Source organism: Cryptomeria japonica, chromosome 11, assembly GCF_030272615.1.
Source record: "Cryptomeria japonica chromosome 11, Sugi_1.0, whole genome shotgun sequence".
Taxonomy (NCBI): domain Eukaryota; kingdom Viridiplantae; phylum Streptophyta; class Pinopsida; order Cupressales; family Cupressaceae; genus Cryptomeria; species Cryptomeria japonica.
Window position 1 is genome coordinate 284,614,005 of NC_081415.1, and position 5,820 is coordinate 284,619,824.

Genomic DNA, 5,820 nt, shown 5'->3' on the forward strand with positions numbered 1-5,820 from the left:
GCAAATGTAAATTTAAATTTTAAATTGCATAAACACTCAGCTTTGAGAACATAAATCAGAAATAGGGGGTGTAAGGAGTCTGATTCACCAAAATGTAATGGGTGCAAAATTAGGGTTTCCACCATAGAAGGGTAAAAACCACTAATTTTACCATTACATTTAAAAGAGGGGAAAGTCCAATAGATTTAGTCACAAATCATTAATGATGAGGATTGAACTACTTATTAGATTCAAGGGGTTGATTTTGATTTTCCCTTGTAAAGGGGAAATTTTGATTTGACAATTTGCAACATAGGAGGGAGAAATCACCAAATCAATTTCGCTTGAAAAACTTTTACATTCAAAAGAGGGATAGGAATCCACTAGATCCAATCCTAAATGAGCCAAGGACTGAATACTGAGTGGATTGGATTGATTTGTATTTTCCTCTCTTGTAAGTTGAATTGTTAAAATGAGTAGAATACTGAAATTGAAGATAAAATGTGTGGAAACAGTGAGCTACATGTTTGAGATTTCATCGTGCACCTAGATCTGAGTAATATGAGCTGATTCAGAACTGCCTTGTGAAAACTGCCAAAAATAGCAGTGATCGAGTGCAGGGACCAAGACGCCCCCCTCTTGGTCCTCTGAAATTTCCGATCGTCAAAAAGGGTTTTTCCGTCTCTGTGTTTGAAGCTTATTTCTAAAAGTAGATCCACATACATGTTTCTTGCACATGGAAGGAAAGGGAAATATGTTGGGAATAGGGGTTTGCTTAAGTCAAACCTCAGTTGAGGAGTCAACCTTGAATGAAATATTACAAATACTAAAGTAAATAATGGAAAGGTATACCTTAGATCTGCAATGATAGATAGTGATTCTTTGTTTCTTGAATGTAATCACATATATTGTATGAAATGACATGAAGATGACAAAACCCTAATACACACATTCTTGCAAATGAATGATGTAATGTTGCTCCAATGAAGAATATGCAACCTTGAAGAATGCTTGATGAAGAATTCTTGAATGCTTGATGTAGTCTCCTTGCCTTCTCCACCTTGCTCACCTATATGCTCCTTATGCTTATCATGATGCTCTCTTATGCTATATCTAAATGAGAGAGGGAGGCCTCCTTATATACTTTCCTGTCATCAAACATTCTAATTTTTTGACATAGGCCGACATGAATTGTTTTCTCGCTCAAATTTGAGATAGGGCCTAGGGGCCAAAATGGGCCCCAATTAGGGACGACCGAGGCATGGCGCCCTGGTCCTATCCTATATTGGGTTAGGAACAGGGGGCTATGCAAGGTACAAGATGAAAGAATGAAGATTGGTTACATGGGGCAGGCACAAATAGGTCCTGATCAAGCATGAGGATGAGACCGCTAAGGTGACAGCCCCAAATGCGGTCAAAATTGCAAGGGTGCCATTTCAGGACACTACATTTAGCCCCCACTTTAGTGGGAGTATGAGCTTACACAAATACTCACAGTAAAGTAGAAGAAGATGAGTATTGGAGAGAAAATTCACAAGGAGTATAGGATATCACTAATTTAGAGGAACTAAGCCCCCAATCTTAGGATCTCATCTCACTCAAAACATATGCAATGGCACACAAAACAAGACAAAAACAAAAAAGGCAAGCAAAGACAAAAAGATGAACAAAGGCAAAAGACACACAACAAAAGCTAAGAAACAAACAAGACCTCAAGTCATCTAGTCGAAGATACCTCGATATCAAAATGTCTCAACAACTAATATCATTCTTGAAAAAAAAAATGCCATCTCATGAACACACATAATCACATGAAAGAGAAAAGCAAGAATCATCCATGAACTATCAATAGAAAAACTATGAGTCCATGAGAGTAAGAAGGGAGATCATGAATACACTCTAGAGGTGTTTATCCAGGTGATCCATGAGAAGAATTATGAGAGAGGGCATGGACTACTCACCATAGATATTTTTATCTAGGTGATCCATGGTGGGAAAGGACATGAATAACTCACCCGCAGATATTTTTATCTAGGTGATCCATGTGGGGAGGAGAGTAAGAATAGTCTAGTTTTTCTAAGCTAGTTCCACCCATCCTCGTGCGTGTGTGCAAGTGATGTCTGGTTTCAAGTGTACATCACCTCATGTAAGAGCCTTTGCTCTATTTTTAAGTGTTCTTTAACCTGTTTAAGACATGTAATGGAAATGCAAATTCCAAGGGGAGATTGTGTGTGCAAATGTGTGTGCTAATGACAAGTGGTGAAGATACATGCCTAGTTTTGAGGATATTCCACTTAAGATTTTTTTGTTTTCGGTGATGTGTAACCCTGTCTAAGACATATATCAAATGTTGCATCTATTTTGAGTGTGAAACTTCTCGCTCAAATATTTTTTACTCTAGTTCCGAGAATGAACACCTCATTTAAGACATGCAAAAAGGTATAGTACAATATGGTACAAAGGGAGTGATATGGGTGCCCCCCCCACCCCTTAAGATGTCAACATAGTCCTATGTTGATGTCTTAAGGGAGACAGAAACAAGGATACCAACCTTCAACACCAAGGAGATATCCTTTAGGCAACAATGGCATAAATCCAAGCTAGAGAGGGAATACTCTTCAAACAAGGATAAGATATTTCAAAAAGAGATATCTTGCAACAAGTGTAAATGAGATACTTGGAGGAGAAGAGATATTTTCTCAAAAGACATCTACCTCCAAGAGGAGCTATCTTGAACAAACATAACATCTTCTACCAAAAGAAAGGAAGGAGAACAATAATTCATACCTTCCTCCTATTGCTAGGTGAAAGGGATTCTTGATTCACTTTTGACCCAATGTGAGGGGTATGTTTATGATAGATGTATATTTCCAAGTGAAGAAGATATTTTAATTAAGAACTTACACACCTTGTATAAGAAAGAGTCCTTGAGAAAACAAGAACTCACACAAGGAATGACACCAAATCATAAAAAAAACACCACTCAACAAAAGAAAAGTGGATCCTTAGAGAGAAGAGAGGAGGAGAAATCATTGCCCCCCAAGCATAAGGACCATTTCAAACAAATAATGGGTCCTAACAAGGGACACACATGTACTCACATGAAAGATAACTCTATGCAAGAAAGGATATCACTTTATGAAAAATGCCACACAAAAGAAGAGATAATCTTCAAAGAGAAAGAGTGAGAAGGAAAATTCTATCCTTACCCCCAAGAAAGAGGACAAGGAGAAGAATTACTCATCTTCTAAAGAGATTTTATTCATAAGAGATGTACCGTTTCAAACAAAGAATATGTCCTAACCAGGGAACAATTATGTGCTCGCATGAAGGATAATTCCATGCAAGAAAGGGCATAAAGTTATGAATAATGCAACATAAAAGAAGAGGCAATCTTAAAAGAGAAAGAGACAGATAGAAGAAGGATCACAAAACTTCTTTAAGGAGCTTGATCATTCATAAAAGACATACCATTTCAAGCAAGGAATAGGCACTAACCAAGGAACAAACATGTGCTTGCATGAAGATAATTCCATGAAAGAAAGGACATCAAGTTATGAATAATGTAATCCATAAAGAAAATAGTGAAACCTTAGAAAGAGGAAAGATAATATTCTTACCCCCCAAGCATAGAGACAAGAATAAATAGACTATGGTGTTTCTCACTAAGTATTATTGCACTTGAAATTGTACCACCATGAATGACAATGATCCCCCAATAGGTAGGCCAACACTATCACATAGTGAGGAGCAACATAATAGGTACTTAAATGTTATTTGAAATGATTATGAGAAAGATGCCATTCATTGTCAGATGTTATTTTTATGACACTTGAATCAATATAATGTTGTATTTTTATTTTTAAATCTTGACACCCATTAGTAGAATGGACATGAATTTGATGATACTTGCAAAAAGAAGAATTTTCAAGATGTTGTCTATGTTTCCTTCTTCTTTTAGGCCAAAGAAGAGAGATTAAATTGCAATGGAGAAGATTAGACAAAAAAATTTCTTATTGTAGCACAAAATTGGAATGAGAAAGTGTGGATTCACTAGACAATGGAGGAGAAGACATTGACAAAGGAAGAGGTTGGAAACCTGTCTTTTCATTAGAAAAGTGTCATTTATCATGACTTTTTAGACCTTTTTGCACATATCCTGACACTTTTCCATTGTATTCATGTGTAAGATCAAGAGAGGGTTCACTCTTAGGTGGAATTGGATTGACTTTTAAAGAGGCCCAATCAATTTCTAGAAATGTGTTAGGAAAAAAAAATTTAGTATCAAATTCAGACATCTTAGATTTTCTAAAAAAAGAAGGTGTGGAATCTAAGGACCCCCGATCATCCTCTAAGAGTTCTTCTTTAGGAACTTATTTAGTTGGAGATGGTGTATTTGTTTGAATTTTAGAGAGGATTGTAGGAACTAAGAAAGCATACTGTGTTTCAATTCATGTATGTTCTCATCAGTTTCTAAATCAAACACCTCATTATTATATGTGTAAGGCACCGCATGATAATCAGGAACAATTTTTGGTTTCTCAGCAATATGAATGGTATTGATTTGATCTTTGTTAGGCTCTTCATTTTTGGGAGAGAGAAAATTGGAAAAATTATAATGATGGGGAATAGTATCATCCTCTTTCTCTAAGGTATCTTTGTGATTAAGATAGACATTAGGAAAGGGACTATCATATGTAATGAATGCTTCATCTCTAGGGGGGAGATCATGAAAAGAAGGTATGGTATCGCTAGGATAAGTAGCCATAATATCATCCTCTTATACCAAATAATCCTTATGAGGGAGGTACTTTTTAGGAGAAGAAGGAACACAATTCTCCAAAGATTCATCTTTAGGAGGGAGATATTTGAATAAGTGTCCATATTCCCTTTTTGCACCAATGTTCGCTCATTAATGAGATCACTTTTGGGAAAGGATAAATCATAACTATGAATGAAAGGGATAACTAAATTAGCATCATATGCATGAAAGGGAACATCATGAACATCTTTAATGTAACAAAAAATTGAATTAGCAAAATAAGATAAGAACTCCATATGTACTTATGATCAAACAAGAAACTCATATGTCATTTAACCATAATAATGTTCACCCCATACATGCATGGAAAATTGAATAAAGGAGGGAAAATGGAATTTGAATTGGAAATTTGAAATTTGCAAAATAATTTAATAATACAAAATTGTAGGAAAAATGATTACTCAATTAAATGAACAAATTGATTGAAAAAAATAAAGAGCAATAATGCAACCTCCTAGGAAATTGAATTTAAAATTAGGATTATGTAAAATTGACCTCTTAATTTAAAATTAAAATGATCCAAAAGATATTGAATTTTAAAATTAGGACCTTATGAAAATAACCTTCTAATTTTAAAACTGAAAATTGAAATGTTGGAATTTGAGAATTGATCTAAATTAAAAAAAAATAGGGCTCTTTTAATCAACCACTTAATTTTAAAATATAAATTTGAAATTGTCCATAAGAGATTTAAATTTAAAATTAGGGCCTTGTAAAAAAAACCTCTTAATTTTAAAATATGAATTGAAATGAGATCTAAGATTGAGATTTGGAAATTGGGAAATACACAAAATTAATTTAAATTTAAAATCAGGGCTTGTTTAATTAGCCACTTAATTTTAAAATTTAAATTTGATCTAAGATTGGAATTTTGAATTTGAATTGAAATTAGCAACCAAATTTGAAGAGTGAAATTCAGAATTTAAACAACCCACAAGCTCAATTTTTAAAACTTTAAAAATTAGGGTTTTTGAAATCAACCACTTAATTTTAAGAATTAATTGTAAAATTTGTCTTGC